The sequence below is a fragment of the Equus asinus genome, chromosome 26, assembly GCF_041296235.1.
Source record: "Equus asinus isolate D_3611 breed Donkey chromosome 26, EquAss-T2T_v2, whole genome shotgun sequence".
Taxonomy (NCBI): domain Eukaryota; kingdom Metazoa; phylum Chordata; class Mammalia; order Perissodactyla; family Equidae; genus Equus; species Equus asinus.
The window spans coordinates 24,722,303-24,741,342 of NC_091815.1; the positions used below are offsets into that span (position 1 = coordinate 24,722,303).

The 19,040-nt window shown below is 51.8% G+C and overlaps 2 long non-coding RNA genes across 2 annotated transcripts; both read right to left on the reverse strand.

Annotated features, from left to right (window-relative positions):
• Nucleotides 1-2,670: 2,670 nt before the first annotated feature.
• LOC123281082 (uncharacterized) lies at nt 2,671-18,752 on the reverse strand. The gene is made up of 4 exons (XR_006520307.2): nt 18,590-18,752; nt 4,968-5,093; nt 4,476-4,589; nt 2,671-3,200 (listed from the first exon to the last, which is right to left on the reverse strand). It is a non-coding gene; the product is annotated as an uncharacterized lncRNA (long non-coding RNA).
• LOC139042212 (uncharacterized) lies at nt 10,458-13,580 on the reverse strand. The gene is made up of 2 exons (XR_011498690.1): nt 13,211-13,580; nt 10,458-12,873 (listed from the first exon to the last, which is right to left on the reverse strand). It is a non-coding gene; the product is annotated as an uncharacterized lncRNA (long non-coding RNA).
• Nucleotides 18,753-19,040: the final 288 nt, after the last annotated feature.

Sequence of the window (19,040 nt, forward strand, 5' to 3'; positions counted from 1 at the left end):
ATCACACTGTTCAATAGGATACACACTCGCCAAATGTGGCTGCTGAACACTTACAATGTGGCTATTATAACTGAGGAACTGAATTTTAAATTTTATTTCATTTTCATTAATTCAAATTTAAATAGCCATATGTGACTAGCGGCTACCTTCTTGGACAATGCAGTTCTAGACCATGCTCAGAGCACCCAATTCTCTAGAATCTCCTACCTAGGTGTTTCTTAACCTGCTTCCAGCACCTGCGTGGGCCTCTTTCCAGTCCATCTTGCACCCGGCACCCAGGGCAGGTCATGCTGGTGTGCACACCTCTAGATCCAAGGGGTGGGCCAGAGGTGATTTTGGGAGCTGGACCAAGCTCCCACATGCAGATTACGGTGTCCATATACATGCGTGGATGACCCCTCAAGATTCAGGATGTAGACAGGAATGGGAAGAGAAGGGTGTGAAGTTTAGATAGGGACCCTCCATTTGTACCGTTGGTCCAGGATCCACAAATGTTAGGGATGGTTTTGACTGGCGGTGTCCCACTTCTTGCCTATGTGGCAGCTACACATGTGTTCATTGTATAATTTTTTCCAACTGTATATATATATATACACATATACATATATATATAAACGTGCATGTGTGTGTGTATATACACATATGCATATATACACAAAGATATACTGTATTTCACAACTTTTAAAAATGATTTAAGAATTTTACCACTATTAGGATAGGATCCAAGTGCTTCAGGACATATAAAGCCTTGTATGGTCTATCTTCTGCCGTCTCTCTGACCTAATCTCCTGCCATCCTCGCCCTTGCTCTCGGCTCCAGCCACACTGACCTTCTCGCCCCGGCCAGCAGGCCGAGCCACAGAGGCGTTTGCTGGAGGGGGCTTAACTGGCCCTGCGCTTGGGGCTGCTCATGTCAGCAAAGCACTGAGATGCCTGTGGTGGGGGTTGAGTGGGGAGTGTGACGGGGTGGGAGTGGACCGCCTGGGTCAGGAACGGTGTGGCCATCGCGGCTCCCAGAGGTGAGGAGGAAAGGGGTGTGCTTACATAAGAAAGCTGGAGACAGTGCTGCAGGCTGCCAAAAAAGGACCCGTTGTGGTGGAGGGAGCCATCAATCAGGTGCCCTGAACAGGTGCAGGCTGGGGCCCCCCTCAGCGGAAAGCTGGGCTCAGAGCTCCGGTTACCGGCACGGAGGATCCAGCTCTGGAAACCAATGCCAGAGGGGAGGGAGGGCGGGAGGCAGAGGCCTGAGTCAGCAGAAAGAGCAGTTCCAGAGCACCCGAGGTGACTGCGGAACCACCAGAAACGGAGCTGGAGACCAGAAACAATAACGTCCAACTCACTGGTTCTCAAAGTAGGGTCCCGGGACCAGCAGCATCACCTTGACCCAGGAACTCGTTAAAAATGCGGATTCCCAGGCTCCCCTTAGTGAGAATCAGGAACTCTGAGTGGAGGGGAGGGCCCAGCAATTGACGTTTTAACAAGCCCTCCAAGGTGATTCTAATGTCAGACAAAGTCTGAGATCCATGGATCTAATTTTCATGAGCAGGGACTGCGCCAGGCACCGTGCTGTGTGATTTACCTCCGTGAACTCACTGGTCCCACCTCGCGGCGCTAGAAAACAGGAGGGGCACAATTTTACAGATGGGAAGTGTGACATGGGATGATTCCCGTAACTCACTTAAAACCAGAGAGCCAGGCAGAGGCGGCGATGCCACTCGAACCTCGAGCTCGTGTTCTTTCCTCACCACCGCGCTCTCCTCCGGTGATGCTCCAACTTTAGCTCACAGCCCCCGGGGGCTTCCTTGAACCCTCGTGCTGGACCCATCTACTAAAGTTGGGTCCAAGAATTTGCATTTCTCACAAGGACCCAGGTGAAGCTGATGCTCCTGGTCCGGACTCCACACTATGGGGACTGCTGCACTGTTAAATGGCCTTTTCCGCACGAGGATTGAGTCCAGCAAATGGAAATGGTGACTGGGGCTTTTTGAGAAAATCTATGTGCATAGCGCCCTACTGGGACTCTTTTGGCTACAAATGACAGAAAACCCAAATTCAAACTGGCTTAAGCAAAAAAGATGTTTGTGGGCTCATCTAACTGAAACAAGTAAGTTTGCCTTCAGGCACAGGTGGATCCAGGGCCAAGGAGGTAGTTAGGATCCTGTCTTAATCTCCATCTCCTGCGTCTGTCCTCCTTTCTGTGTTGTCTTCATTCTCAGGCAAGCTCTCCTCTCACAACGCTCCCCTAGCACCTCTGCCTTACCTTCTGCCAGGTGGGAAACCACATCATAAAAGGAGTTCCCCTTCCCTACTGTCTCAGCAATAGCGCCCCCTAGCTCTCACTGGCCAGGCTTGGGTCACAGGCCCATTTCTGAACAATCATTGTGATCAGAAAGATGGAAGACTCTCATTAGCCAGGCCTGGGTTATGAGCTCACCCCAAGAGAGCCGGCAGGTGGACCCAGCTGCACCCAAAACACGCAGACCAAGAGCAGGGGAGAATTTGGGGTGCTGTAACCTGAAAAGGGAACGGATGTTGGTCAGGCCGTTATAACCAATGTCCACTGCAGCACCCTCAAAGGATGGTCGCCGGAAAGCCAAAATGTGTACCCACTCGTTAAACTCTCATAAGATGGTCCCACGTACAGATGTTGGTAAAAGAGGAAACCCAGAGATTGAGTATCTTATTATTTCATTTATATAAAGAATCGGGAAAAATCATCGCCGGTGTTAGAAGCCAGCACTGAGTTTCCCTTGGGGAGACGGGGTGAATCAGTTATCTGTCGTTGCGTACAAACCTCCCTAAACTTAGGGACATAAACCGTGATAATGGAGTACTGGCAGCACTCGTGTTTCTGGAAGCTGGCTGGGCTCGGCCAGGCGGTTGCCACGTGGGGTCTCTCCCGCGGCTGAGGTCAGATGGTGGCTGGAGCTGGGGTCATCGTGAAGCTTCCTCCTTCACACGCCTGGCGGTTGATGCTGGCTCTTGGCCAGAATGCTCCCGTGTTAACTATCCACGCAGCCTGGGCTTCCTCACCGCGTGCCAGCTGGGCTCCAGAGGCGAGCATTCTGAGACAGAACCAGGCAGAAGCCATGCTGTCTTTTAGGACCTAGGCTCAGATGTCACATAGTGTCACTTCCGCCACACTCTCTTGGTTGTCATAGATGTCTGCCCAGGATCAAGGGGAGTGGTCACAGACGCTGCCTGTTGATGTGGGAGTGGCTCGTTGTAAGAAGAGCACGTGGAATGGGAGACATCATTATTCATTCTTGGAAAATACAATATGCCACAGGGAGGTAGTGATGGGGGTGGGCATGAAGGGACTTCTGGGGGATATTAATGCTGTTTCTTGATCTGGATTTGGCTTATAACCAGGGGCATAATTTTTTAACTACACCACAACATCGTCCCTGGGGTCTCTGAACGTGCAGTTCCAGACTTTTACTTACCCTTCATATCTTAGCTATACTGTCCTCTCTTCCAGAAAAGCACTAATGACATCCCACCCTCCCTCCCCGACCTTAGTTCTCTTGGCGCCACAGGGCCCAGCGATGCCTCGATTATAGTACATATCACTGTACCTTACATTGGCCTGTTATGTGCCTTCCTCTCTACTCTAGATCAGAAGTTCTCAAACCTTTTTTGTTTCCTTTGTGGTGAGGAAGACTGTCCCTGAGCTAACATCCATGCCAGTCTTCCTTTGTTTGTTTGTTTTTTTTAAAGACTTCTTTTTTTTCTTTCTCCCCAAAGCCCCCGGTACATAGTTATATATTCTTCATTGTGGGTCCTTCTATTTGTGGCATGTGGGATGCTGCCTCAGCGTGGTTTGATGAGCAGTGCCATGTCCGCGTCCAGGATTCGAACCCACGAAACACTGGGCCGCCTGCAGCAGAGTGCGCGAACTTAACCACTCGGCCACGGGGCCAGCCCCAGTCTTCCTTTGTTTTGTATGTGGGACGCTGCCACAACATGGCTTGATGAGCGGTGTGTAGGTCCACACCTGGGATCTGAACTCGCGAATCCTGGGCTGCCGAAGTGGAGCGTGTGAACTCAACCACTATGCCACCGGGCCAGCCCCCTCAAACCTTTTTGACCACATCCCCCATAAAAGTTTATGAGCATGCATCTCCCGTGTGTGTGTGTGTGTGTGTGTGTAATTTATGAGCTGCACTGTATTAATAGGTACAACATAAACGTGCACTAAAATAGAAATGCCTAAAAGATGAGATAAAAGTGGTTATAAATAGACTTTCTAATATTTTCCTATAGCTAAGTTTGTCTTGAAAACCCCTAGAGAACCAGAACCCTCTTCAGAGACCGAAACTGTGACATGAGTCCTGCAAGGACAGGGGATGATATGTCTCGCTCACAGTAATATCCCAGCTGCTGAGCTGGACGTGGAAATTTATCCACCTATGCTAAACTTAAGGTTTGTGCACTTTACAGTAAGTATCATTATACTCCAGTAAAAAAGTTTACCTCAGGGTACAGCCCGGTGGTGTAGTGGTTAAGTTCGCACACTCTGCTTCGGCGGCCCAGAGGTTGCCAGTTCGGATCCTGGGCGTGGACCTACGTATTGCTCGTCAAGCCATCCTGTGGTGGCGTCCCACATATAAAACGGAGGAAGATGGGCACAGATGTCAGCTCAGGGACACTCTTACTCGAAAAAAAAAAGTTTACTTCACAATAACAAAAAGGTAACATTTTCAAGCTGAAGGACATCAGAGAACAGAAAGGGCATGCTCGGGCCTTCCCGGCAGAAGGATTGGTGCCAGATGAAGGTTCCCGCCCTGGAGAGTGGGTGGCACCAGGAAAGACGGCACTCAAGGCTGCTTGGGGTTCTTGGGGATGAGTGATAATTGCCTGTAAAGCATCAGTGTGAGCAGACCCCTGCAGGGGCACACCAGCGCTCCCCCATCGAGAGGACCGGCCTGCCCCCTCCTGGAATCCAGGCCGCCCTCAGTGACTTACCTGACCAAGGGGACGCAGAGGACACGGCCTGCTGGACCTCTGAGGCTGGAGCCTAAGAACCCACAGCTTCTGATGGGGTCTTCTGGAAAGCTCACGCTTGGAATGTTCTGTCAGGACCCAGCCACCCTACAAGAAGCCCAAGCCACATGGAGGGGCCATGAATGGACACTCCAGTCCACAGCCTAAGACCACAGCCAGCGTCAACCGCCAGCCATGGGAGCGAGCCATCTTGACATCCAGCCAGGAGGGCCTTCAGGTGACTGCGGACCCAGCTGTTGTCCCACTGCAACAGCATGAGCGTCCCCACGTGAGAACCGCCCAGCCGAGCCCAGTCAACCCACAGAATCGTGAGAGGCAAGAATAAGCTGTTTTCAGCCACTAGGATTTGAGGCTTGTTACATGGTGGGAGGTCACTGGGACCTTGGGATGCCTCCAGCATTTCTGTAAGGTGAATACAGAAGACTTTCCCCTGATCTGTGGCTGCAAGGCTGGGATTCCTTGAAGGTGATGCGTGGACACAGCAGGGTGTCTAGACCCCAGACGCAGTCCCATGGACGGCCACACCCAGCAGAACCGTCGTGGGCTCTGTCAGGGCTCACGCAGTTAAATGGAGGACCTGGGGCCAGCTCAGTGGCGTGGTGGGTAAGTGCGCACATTCTGCTTTGGTGGCCTGGAGTTCACCGGTTTGGATCCCGGGTACAGACATGGCACTGCTTGACAAGCCATGCTGTGGTAGGCGTCCGATGTATAAAGTAGAGGAAGATGGGCACAGATGTTAGCTCAGGGCCAGTCTTCCTCAGCAAAAAGAGGAGGATTGGCAGTAGTTAGCTCAGGGCTGATCTTCCTCAAAAAAAAAAAAAAAAAGAAATAGAGGACCTGAACCCAGCCTCACAGGTGTGATGTGATGATTTAAAGAAATGATGCAGGAAAGCCCTCCACATGGGGTCTGACACATAGTAGGTGCCCCTGAAAATGTGAGCGCTCACTCACTCACCATGCGGGCCACCAGTTAAGATCCAAAATCAAAAGAGCTTGAATCAGAAGGAAATGCATTAATTCACAGAGCAAGAAATCCAGAGGTAGAGTGTTCTAGGGATCTTAAATTCAAACATTTATAAAATTTTAATTAAATTATACTTCAATAAAAATTTTACTTAAAAATACATATATTTATGGGTGCCCACTAATTGCAAGGCACAGTTCCAGGACCTGAAGATATAGCAAAGTCCTTTAGGTGGCTGAGTGACATTATCAAGAACTTAGGCCCTTTTTCTTCCTGCCCTGCCATCCTCAGCCTGGCAGCTGAGTCACCAGATGGTGGCATCTACCCTGACATCACCTCCTTACACAGCATGTCCAGAGGCAGAACAAGAAATTTATTCTGGCTTCTCTTTTTTTTTTTTTTGGCGAGGAAGATTTGCCCTGAGCTAACATCCGTTGCCAATCCTCTTTTTTTTTTTTTTTGCTTGAGGAAGATTAGCCCTGAGCTAACATCTGTGCTAGTCTTCCTCTACTTTGTATGTGGGTCACCACCACAGCACAGCTGATGAGCGGAGTGGGTCTGTGCCCAGGATCTGAAGCTACAAACCCTGGGCCACCAAAGCGGAGTGCATGGAACTTTAACCACTCACCCACGGGGCCGGCCCTCTTGTTCCCTCTTTAATTCAACTTTATTGAGGTATAATTTATGTGCAACAAAATATACCCATCTTAAGCATATAATGCAACAAATCCTTAAGGATCCGTTGCCCCTTGCTACTTTAAGATAGTTTCATCACGTATTTTTCTATGCCTAAACAATGTTTTGAGCTTTATAAAAATACTATCATTCTATATGGACTCTTCTGAATTTTGCTGTATTCATTCAACATTATTTTCTTGAGCATTTGTAGATCCTCCCTTTTCACTGCTGTATAATACTCTGCTGTGTGAATATACCACAATTTATTTATCCATTCTCCTTTTAATGGATATCAGCTTTGTTTCTTTTTGCTGTCAAACAGTGTTATTGCACACTTTCTTGGACATCTCACCTGGTGCCCATGCTCAGGGTTCTCCCGGGTAAGTACCTGGGGATGGAGAGCCCGAGTGCAGGAGACTCATTCCTTTAATCCCAAGCTATTCTCCAGAGGTCTGTAGTAATTTGCCTTCCCCACCAGTGGACGAGATGTCCTGCTGATCCCCATCCTCACCCACAGTCATCTTAACTGTTGTCAACTTGAGGGTGTAAAGTAGAATCTCAGTGTGGCCCTTTTTTTTTTCCTCTAGATGTTTACATAAGGAGGGGCTGGCTTTTAGTCAGATGGGTGGGATCAAAAGATAGAGCAGGAAAGGAACACAGAGAGAGACTGTAATTACGACTGCATGATGGGTAGGGACAGTGGGCAGGCGGGGATGAAAAGAGGCGGCATGTGACGGACAGGAGGGCATGGGAACCGAGGCGGAGACGGTGCTGAAAGCGCAGAGGGCAGTGGGGGCACCTGAGCGGCTGGCGTGAGAGGCAGCTGACCTCCGCGTGCACTTAACGTCTTTCCCTGCTGACTGACGAGGTCCGGCACCTTTTCCTATCAGATTAATCACAGAGCTAGGGAAGCAAGAGAATCTCAAAGGAGAAGACCAACAGACTGTTTCTTCATGACTATTTCTTCAAAGCAACGTTTCTATGCAATTGAAAGACAGAAAAGAATACGGGCAATCTCAGACTGGGAAAAATCTTCACCAGAATCTGTGTTGTCCTAACAGCAGCTGATAGAAATGAACAAAGAAAAGGTAAGTCCCCACTCAGACATCCGGTACCAGCAGAGGACGAATCCCGAGAGAGGCACTCTGGGGCAGCTCAGGGCCGAGGCAGGATGATTCTGCAGCGACTGTGGAGAGCACTGCGCGTCTCCTGAACATCCGGTGAGACGCTTCAGGCAGCCCCCCAGGCTCCGCTGGTGTCAGGGGACACAACCCAGGCCTCCACAGCTGACCTCACAGTCCAGTTCAAGAGCTGTCGGATTTGCAAGACCCACATCTTACTTGTCGTTTCTTAAGTCAGTGAATGGAGATTTACCGACTCTGTGCCGGATTCTAGAGGTGAAGTGGCGACCAGGACAGACTTTGTCCCCATCCTCATGGAGATGTCCACGTAAAGAGGGGGACAGATATTTAGATGCTGACATCACAGATGGGCAGGGTTAGGCTGGAGGAAACCCAGAGAGCTGTGGAAGCCCACAACAGACACCCGACCCCACCCCCCCCGGGGGGATCACGGAGGGCTTCCCGGAGGAGGAGACATTCTAAAGGAGGCCTGAAAGATGTATGGAATTAGTTGTGAGGAGGAGGTTGGGAGAAAGAAGAGTGCTCCAAAAAGCATGTACAAGTGCGCAGAGGTGAGATGGAGTCTGGAATGTTCTAGACCAGCACGATCCAACAGAAACATAATGAGACCCACAAATGTGAGCCACAAACATAATTTTAAATTTTCTGGTAGCTACATTAAAAGAAAAAGAAACAAGTAAAATTAATTTTAATAATATATTTTATTTAATCCGATATATCCAAAATATTACATGTGATCAGATTAACATGTGATCAATACAAAAATTATTGAGATATTTTACATTCTGTTTTTTGGACTGAGTCTTTGAAACCTGGTGGGTATTTTACACTTAAAGTCATCTCGGCTCACATTAGCCGCACTGCAGGTGCCCAGCAGCCACGGGAGGTAGGTAGCTGCTGTCCTGAACACAGCAAGACCCTGGCTACTCAAAACATTGGCATCACTGGGGCGCTTGTCAGAGACGTGGAACTTCAGGCCCCTCCGACCCCTCCCGAGACCCAGTGACTCAAGAATCTGCATTTTAACAAGCCCTCAGGGGATCTATACACACGGCAGTTTGAAAACAACGGGTCCAGTCCTGCCCAAAACACCTCTGTCGCTTCCTATTGCCTTCATGATAAATGCCCAGCTATTGACTCTGGCAAACACTCATTCATTCATGCCTCACTGGGACTGAGCACCTGCTGATGTGGGGCCCTGTGCTGGGTGACGCAGGGGACACGGCGGGGATGAAGACAGACCTGATTCCTGCCCCATGGAGCTCCCGGGCAACTGATAGATAAGTACACAAATCTCTGTTTCGTTTTGACTCTTACACGTAACGTGCCTGAGGGGAAGCTACAGCGCGCAGTTGGTGGGACAGGAGGCCTGACCTGGTTTGGGTGGCGGGGGCATCCAGAAAAGAACCCAAATAAGGGAAGAGGCTACAACCATGGCAAGAAGCCACTGCAGATTAAATGTCCCGCTGCGGGTGACGGGGCTGCCAAGCGGCACCAGGCTGGCCACAGTCACGAAGAGGGATCGTTTTCAGGCTTCAGAGCGCCGGGGAGAAAGGCCTGGAGGATGGGGTTACAGGAAAGGGGCCAGGGAGAGCCAGGGGATGGTGTCCCACACGCACAGATCCCTCTGCTTCTGGAAACTGGGGGAGTGGGAACAGAGGCTCAGGGAGGACTCGGAGCAAGGAATTGTGGGTTACCTTTCCTTTAAAAGAAAATGTCTTAAAAAGATGTATCTAGATTCGCTTCAAAATAACTGAGCAGGGAAGAAAAATGTGCAGGACATGGACGGCACAGAAATGGCCCCCTCACAGTGACTGTAGCAGCTGGATGATGGGGACGTGGGCGTTCATTACACTTTTCTCTCTGCTTTTGTGTACGTTGGAAATTGTCCCTAAAAAAGCAGTTAAAAGTCTTTTTCTTTACAAATAATTGGGGATGTCAAAAAAGATTTTTAGCAGCTGGAGAGAAAAGTAATTGAAGCCCTTCTTCCAAAAAGAAGCGACTGCACCAGCAGCAACGTGAGCATCTCCTTTGAGAATGGAATCCAGGAGAAAGGTGCTTGAAGGCACAGACAGTAGAAGCAACCAGGACCCGGGTTCAAGCCTCAGTGCTGCCACTGTCTAGCGATGGAACCTGGGGGAAGGGCCTTCAGTTCTGAATGCCGCACAGACCACCTGGCACGACGACAGCAGCTCCGTCCTGAGGGCTGGGTGGGGACCACGGAATCAATGCACATCAAGAGCTGACGAGGTGCCTGGCGCGAAGGTGGCGCCGTGTAAATGTTGCCATTTATTATTAAAGCACGTGCTGGTCAGATTTAAAACTGCAAAAGGTCTCGAAACGGATGCATTCACGGCTCCTTTCCACGGAATTCACCGTCCCGGTAGCCACTCGTATCAGAGTAGAAGCCAAGAATTCTCCCAACACCAATGTACCGGAGGAACCTTCCTTCACACGGATGAAGTCCTTCTATGTAATTTAGTTGTTCCTAACGCTTGTAAGATACCATTTAGATAAATCACGAGTCATGTTTACAAAAACTGTGAAAATTAACGGTAGAAAATTCCCTCAGTTGGCGTGATTTAAAAGGAAGCTTACAGGCACCCCTTAAAGGTCACTGTGGCGTCGCGGTCACCACGCCCAGAGAAACACATCTCTACTCTCTGCTTGCTGCTCTGGAATCTTGAAAGAGATAAGATGATTCCTGAAAGTCTTTTCCTCTTAAACTCAAAGATGATGTGACTGTTTCTTGTTTAGTTAACTTCTTCCCCCACAACAGCTACTGGTGTCACATTACTGTGCGATGAAAACATGTTCCCTGCAAACATTTTTTAACAGTAAAGCTCCCCTCCTGCTTCCTACACTCAGAAATGCCCACTGCTGACATTTACTCGCCATCCCTACAGAGGATGATGTCTGGGACTGTCTCAAAACAATGTGAGCGGGGAGAAAGTGGGTGGGCGCGGACCGGGCAGGGCCGGCAGGGCTGAGGGTTGCTGGCGCAGGGTCCACGCGGAGGCCCGGGTGGTGCACGGGTCACGTTCAAGGAAACAAGAAGTTCAGTGTCTGAAGCTTAGGCAGTCAGGACACAGGCCGAGGTGATGGTCAGGGGCCAGTGGCACCAAGCCTTGGGTTAAGGAGTTAGGACCTTGTCCTGAGGACACTGGAGAAACACGGGAAAGCTCCAGGCAGGAGGACTTGATCAGATCTGCGTTCCACAAAAGTCCCTCTAAGGGCCAAGTGGAGGTGGGTTACAGAGAGACGGGAGGCCAGGGCCCGGGAGGAGGTCAGGCAGAGACAAGGTGGGAGAGGACAGGGTGGACCAAGGCAGGGCCATGAAAGGCGAGAAGGGGGCAGATGGGGGAGACAGCCAGGAGTCCTGGTGGACAAGCTAGGGAGACTGACGGGTGGAGCTGGTGGCCGGGGTGGGGAGCGAGGCATCAAAGACGGGCTCGGGGCTCTCTCGTGAGCCTGGGGTACGGAGGGGCCACTCCTGAGACAGGGGCCGAGAGGAGGAGCAGGTTTGCAATTTGGGACAAGGTGAGTGTTCGGGGCGCAGGGATCATCCAGGGCTGAGGGCAGGAGGGGGCTTCGTGAGGCCTCAGGACCCCCAGGTCTGGGGCTCAGGGAACAGGTCAGAACTGAGGGCAGAGAGTGGGTGCCATCAGCACAGAGACAGGAAAGAGACCATAAAAGAGTGTAAGATGGCCCAGGGGGGAGGACAGAAGAGCCCCCACATTTAAGGGATCCGTGAAAACAGGAACTTCCTGCAAAGAAGCAAGACAGAGGAGAAAGCTCAGGGGCCAGCATCATCACAGAAACGGAGGGGAGAGTGTCCTTATAGAAGGCGGGAACGGCCAGCGCTGCTAGCGTCTGCCAAGGGGGCCCACAAGACAGACACGAATAGTGACCACAGAGCCAGGCTTCTCACGGTCGGAGAAGGAAGTCACTAAGTAAGCCAGGGAGAGGCGAGGACCAACCCTCGGGCTGGTCAGAGCTATCAGTACAGACTCACGTTTCTCTTCATGCACAGATGTCTGTATCTATCCACATACAGAGTATAGACATGGGTATACTGGGTTTGTACAAAGACATGTATTTGCCAGCTCTGTCAGCTGACGGGGACTAGAAACAGTGACAGCCCAGCAGCAATGACCACGCTCAGTGCCCAGACCTAGGTGTCTCAGTCCACCTCCAACAGAAGGAACCAGGGCCCCCTGGAGAAATGGCGATCCCAGGGCCGGAGCAGGGAAAACACAAGACAAGTCTGGAGCATCTCACAGCGCCAGGAGGTAAGGAGGTGCTCAAGGGAGGAAGAAAAAAAAAAAAACAAAACACAGGAGGAAACCTGAAAGAGCCCCATGGCCCAAACTGGAACAATCTGACTGAAAAAATTAATTGCGATATTCTTGGGTTACACCCAAAGAATAAAACAAACATCCGTGAGTCCAGACTGATATAAATTAACGACTGTACAAAGAAAATAAACAAGGTAGTGGGGACAAATCTTCCTACAGAAGAATCCCAAATAACAACTGCAGAAGAAGTGAAGGAAATAGGAAATCGCCACTGGAACACCACAGTAGTAACTGCCGTGGACGAACGCTAAAACGAGCTGTGGAACTGAGAACAGCACGGCCTTTGCACGGCTGCCACGTATCTTCCCATGTTTATTAGTTACTGTGGTGGTCTTAACACATGCAGACAAATTCTTTGGTATTTTTCCCTCCAGGAGCTGGAGCTTAATTCTCCTCCCTCCGAGTGTGGGCTGGATTTCGTGACAGAGTAAAGAGAGGGAAAAACAGTGACGCTCCAGCCGAGGAACCCAGAAGACGCCACCGGAATGAAGGGAGCCAGGTCAACACCAGCTGAGGGGTCCTCCTCCTCACACCTATGATCCCGATCTAACCGCGAGGAAAACGTCAGACAGATCAGACTGAGGGACATTCTAGAAAACACCTGACCGGTACTCCTCAAACTGTCACGGGCATGAAAAACAAGGAGAGACCGGGGAACTGTCACAGGTTGGAGGAGACCAAGGAGACGTGATGAATAAACGCAGCGTAGCATCTTGGATTGGATCCTGGAACAGAAGAAGGACGTCGGTGGAAAAACGGGTGGAAGATGGATAAAGTCTGTAATCCAATTAATAGACTACTAATTCATGCTAAACTCTTCGTTTTGACAAAGGTACTGTAATTATGTAGGATGTTAATAGGCTGGGTGTAGGGTATAAGGGAAGTCTCTGTACCAAATTTGCAGCTTTTCTGTAAATCTAAAATTATTAAATAAAAACAGTTTTCTTAAGTGCCTACCAACCTGGCTACACGCAGAGGCCTGCAGCGCCCGCCCCCCTCCCACATCTGCCCCTTTAGCTCTCGCCTCACGTGTCCTCCACCCCAGGACGTCCTTCCTGTTACCTTGAATCGTGTCAGGCGCTCCCTCTGGGCCCCACAGCCTGTCTGGCGAGGGTCTCCGCCCGGGCTGTGCTCTGAGGGCGGCGTGGAGGCTGTCTCAGTCATCGCTGTGTCCCTCGAGAGCGACGAGTAATGAGTGGCTCCCCGGCCGCTGTGGGGGGACCTGCGGCAGGCAGCGGCCGTGCTGGCTCCCGTCACTTCCCCCGACTCGACGCTGCCCCTCTGAGCCCAGTGCCGCTGGAGCCCACCTTCCTGGGCTCCCCGCCCCCAGCCACCCAAGACAGGGCGTATCTGAGGTTACGTAAATGGCCTGTCCCTCCTAGCCATGAAAACAGGGTCAAATCACCCCCCCGCCCCACGCCTGCCCCCACTCCGCCTGTCAGCAACGCTTTGTGACTGCAACTATTTGAGACGTCACTGCGGGAATCCTCCAGCTACAGCAGGTTGAGCAGGACTGGACACAGCACCCCGGCTATGCGACTCCTGTCTGAGGAATTTCAAATGGGGACAGAGGGGCTGTGGGGCACAGCACTGGAGGGTCACCCAGAGTCGAGGCAGGAGTCCACCCGGGGCCAGGCCAGTTGCCTGCAAACAGAGGAAGCAGCAGAGGCCCCGAGAGGCGGAGAGCACAGAGCCCAGGGAAGGAGGAAAGCAGAGCCCCTGCCCCATGTCCTAACGCTGTCCCATTCTCACGAGGCCCTCATCCAGCCGACCATCCTCACCCACCATCAGGCTGCTGGGGACCTGCCCTCGCAGCATCTCCCGACGACTGCCCCTCCTGCCCCGCCCTGCTCCAGGCCACTCCCATCTCTCTCCTGGATCGCTCCAGCACCGCCTCGCAGGCCCCTGCTCCCACTCCCTGACCTCGTTTCCGTCTACACTCCCCTCCTTAGTAACCTCATCCTGGGCCTTAACGCTACGAAGATGAAAGTGACTCCCAATCTGCATCTCCAGCCCAGACCTGGGCCCTGAATGCCAGCGTCGTAGGCCGCCCTGCGGGCCCAGCGAGGCCACTGGGAGGCTCACACCACAGCCCTAGTCTTCCGCGGCTCCTGGCCTCCTTCCTTCCCGGCGCAGGCTAAACGCCTAAGGGTCGCTGACTCCCCCTCCGCACCCCACGCCTATCCCCCCCAATCCTGCCCACTCTTCCTTCAAACTACATTCAGGCTCCGACTGTGTCTCCCCACCTCCACCGCGGCCACTGCGGCCAGGCCACCACCGTCCCTCAGCTGCACTAGTGTGGCAGCCTCCACACTGGAGTCCCGCTCCAGCCTGGAGCCCACACGGCAGCCGGCGACGCGAGACCGCAGCACTGTGGAGTTCAGAAGGCTCCGACTGCCTGTCCTTTCACTGAGAAGCCACTGCAAGTCCTCTGGCGGCCCAGCCAGCCCTGCGTGCCTGGCCCTCAGCTCCACCCCTCCCAGCTGCTCACTCTGGCCCAGTTCACTCCTCCAACACACCAAGCTGACCTCAGGGCCTTTGAACTTGCTGTTTTTTCTACTTGGAATGTCCTTCTTCCCAAAATATACACACAGCTGGCTTCCTCCCTTTGTGTCAGGTCCTCTTCCATTGACACTTTCTCAAAGATGTCTTATTTGACTCCTCCACCTAAAATGGTAGCTCTGTCCCTCTCCAGCCCTCCTCCCCTCAAGCTTATCATCAATATTTATTTTCTTATCATCCACCTTCCCCACTAGAACGTAAGCTCCATGAGGACAGGGCTTTTGAGGGGTTTGTTTACTGTTATAACAGCAGCACCTGAAACAGTGCTTGGCATGGAGTAAGTATTCAATATCTGACGAATCAACAAATAAATGAATAAAACCGTGGAATCAGTTAGGATGTTGGTTCCAAGTAATAGAAAGCCTGATTCAACTTAAATGATACAAAAAGACTAATGATACAAATTAATGGCTTAAATGATGCAAAAAGATTTATTGTATTCCCTAATGACAAAGTCCAGAAGTAATCTCACTTCAGGTAAGGCCTGATCCAGCACTTCACCAGTATCACCAAGGACATTTCTGTCTTTCCAGTAGGGCTTCCAAGAAAATGGCTTCATCCTTGTGGTGCTAAGATCGCTGTCCACACAACCTGGATGCATGCTTCATAGTAATTATCATCCCTGCCATATATTAGGTATTTGCTCTCTGTCAGACCCTGCCTCCTGACAGTAACCCTGTGAGAGGAATAGCACTATACTCTCCATTTCACAGTGAAGAAACTGAGCCTCAGAGAGGTGAAGTCACATATCTAAAATCATACCACTCGCAAGTGGGTTAATAATGCTTTTATTTGCCCTCCTACCACTTCTGTAACAATCACAGAAATTTTAATACAGAGGAAACGATGCTGATAACAGCAGCTACCACGTACTCAGCCCGATGACGTGCCAGGATATCTTGCTAACGAAGTTAACTTCATTAACTTCTCTGTGCCCTCGTTTCCTCATCAGAATAATGGCAGTAACAACATTACCACACAGGCTGACCATGAGGATTAAATGAGCCAACACATAAAATGGTAAGATCTCAAAAAACGTTAGCTTGTTTCAGTCAGCTATTGCTGGATAACAAATTATCCCAAAACAGAGTGGCTTAAAATAGCAACCGTTTATTTGCTCTCGATTCTGTAACTTGGGCAAGGCGCAGAGGGCGAGGTGACTCGGGATGGCTTGTCTCTACTCCACATGTTTTCAGCTGGGAACCAGGCTGGAATAGCCAGGACGGCATCACTCACGTCTGGCAGCTCAGCTGAAACAGCGGGACAGCTGGGGGCCGGCGGGGCGGCTCTCCTTCCACGTCTCTCTCAAGCCAGGTAGCTGGACGCCCTCACACAGCGGCCCAGGCCTCCCGGAGTGAGAGCAGAAGCTGCCAGGCCTCTTGTGGCCCGGGCCCCCAGCCTGCACAGCATCACTTCCACCACCTTCTACTGGTCCAAACAAATGACAGGGCAGCCCAGGCGAAAGGGGAGGGGACTCCACCTCCTGACGGCAGAAACAGCAAAGAGCGTGCGGCCTTCTTTAGTACCAGCTGTGTCAGTCTCATGCTAACAGCCTCGTCACGGGTCTCTACGTCAGTCCTTCAGCCCCTAAAGTTAACTCCATACGCAACAGCCAGAGGACCTTTCAGCACACGTAACTGAAAACGCCTCCTTCCACTGCCTAGAATTCCCTACAACCTCCACTCCCCAGGCGTAAGGACCCAAACTCCTTCAGCATCTGCGTGGTGCAGCCCTTGGCTCCCCCTCGGCCTCTAGGTGCCCCCCGACCCTAACACCCCGTTACCTCTTAATGGAGCTAAGGCCTATTCCTTCATCGCCTCAAACCTCACTTCCGGGGGCCACGTCAGACTTCCTGTCCAGCGTGTTCCTAGCGCCCTCCCCCTTTCTTTGTAATTTCATGTGTGTGTGATGAGCGCGTGATCTGAACCCCAGCCCGAGACCGAGAGCTCTCTGGGGACAGGGAAACCGTTTTGTTCTCTGCTGTGCTCCCAACGCTGAGCACAGAGCAGAGGCGAGATGAAATACTTGTTGAAGGTCTGAGACCTCAAAAAACTGGAAGGCAGCCCCTTAAAGTTCTGTGGAAAGAAGATCAACAGAGTCCCCAGGATGCCAGGTCAGGGGCTGTGCTCTGAAATCATCCATCCATCCATTCAACAAATAGTTACTGAGCCTCTGTGTGCCAAGAGCTCTCCTAGGTGTTGGAGATAAAGCATGAAGTAGTCAACAGCCCCTGCCCTCATGAAGCCTGTGGTCTGCTGGAGGAGAGGAGAGACAGACAATAAGTAAGACAGATAAATCAACTATATAGTGTGCTAAGTAATGATATGATTAGTGCTAAGAAAGAAGTTAATGGGAAGTTAACAGATGAATGTTAGTCGTACCATTACAGAAGGTGGTCAAGGAAAATCTCAAGGAGAAGGTGACATCTGAGAAAAGATCTAGAGAAGGTGAAGGGGAGCCTTGACTATTTGGGAGAAGAGTGCTCCAGGTAAAGAGAACAGCAAGCGCAAAGGCCCTGAGGCCAGAGTGGCTGGATCAGAGTGAACAAGGAGAGAGGAGTAGATGATGTCAGAGAGGTAACGGGAACAGATCACGCAGGGCCTTGAGGCCATGGAGAAGACTCTTGCATTCTCTCTCTGTGACATGGGGCCACATGAGTGTCCTGAACAGGGCAGAGATGTGACCTGATGCAGGTGTTCACAGCATCCCTCTGACTGCATGTGACAAACTGACTGTGAGGAACAAGGGGACCACCGAGGAGGCTGCCATGATGGTCTAGGCAGGAGATGAGGATGGACAGGACCAGGGTGACAAGAGTGAGCTGGGAGGAAATGTGCAGGTTCTGAATATACTCTGAAGGTATTGCTGATGGACCACACATAGTCATAAGACAAAGGAGAGTCAAGGACAACTCCAAAGCTTTTGGTCTGAGCAACGACAAGGATGGAAGTGGCATTTACTGAGAAGAACGTGGGAGAAACAGGTTTTGGGGAAAAGACCAGGAGTTCAGTTTGGCCAAAATAACTCTCAAGATCTCTCTGGACATCCAAACGGAGATGCAATGTAGGCTGTCAGTGAGCAGGTCTGGAAACAGAAACTGGCGATAAACACTTCCATGCTTATCCCACATTTCTTACAGGACCTACACGATTTGGCTCCTGCTGATGTCTTGAGGCTCATCTTGCACCCTGCTAAGTCCGTGGATCACACAGACACACACACACACACACACACACACACACACACAAATCTTGAGCCCTCCACTTCCTAGCTATGTGATCTTGGGCAAGTTACTTAACTTTCTCTGCTCTCAGTATCCTCATCTGCAAAAGGGCGATCATAATGGTACCTGCCTCCTAGGAAAGTTCATTAAAAAAATTTTTTTTACTAAGTATCTCCAGTATGCCAGGCACTGTTCTAGGTGCCGGAAATATTCCTTTCCCGCCTCTCTCCGCCGCGTCCTTCCACACAGCCTGTCAGCTCGGCCTCTTGCCGAGGAGCCTGCCGCAGCCGCCACCCCGGGCTCCCGACCTAGTCTCTCTCCCCTCAATCCACTCCCAGATGGCAGCAAACTGGGCCAGGCCCCTTCCCTTTAGAAACCCTCCCGTGGCTCTTCACTGCCATCAGGACAAAGTCCAAGCCCTCTAAATGGCCAACAAAATCTTCCACGATCTCATTCATACAGAACTTCCAATAAGATCTCCACCGACACCAGATCACCTGCAGCTCCCATCCGCACCGCAGGCTGCTCCGCATCGCACCCCCGCCACCCCCGGACACCCCTCCGTCTTCGGCCTCTGCTCACAGCTCCCCTCCTCCGGGAGCTTCCCCACCGCGCGCGGTGCGGGGTCCCTCCGCGTCCCACGACGCGTCCGTTACCTCACACACGCAGGGAGGCAGCGGGGCCCTTGCCTGTCCCTCCTGTCGACCGGGCTTCCCGCGAGCCGGGCCAGAGCGGCTACCGATGCCTCTCGGAGCAGGGCCGCTTCCGGCCTCAGCGCCTACACTCCGCTCGGTACCCACGAACGCCGCCGGCCTGCTCTCCCGGCACGGCCCGCAGACCCCGCCCTCCGCACGCCACGAGAACGCGACACCCGAGCTGGCCAGAACCACCCAATCACGGCCTTCTCCTCCTCTACAGCCCGCCTCCTGCATCCGGGCCCCGGGCGGCTTCTGACCACTGATAGGCTGCCTGAGGGCCCGCCCCTAACACGTGGGCGCGAAGAATTCTGGTCTTTGTAGTCCCCAAACGAAGGGCCAGAAAGCCACTGCTAGGCGGAACTCCGTTTCCCAAGCAGCGACGCACCCCGATGCTAGGAGATCGTGCCCT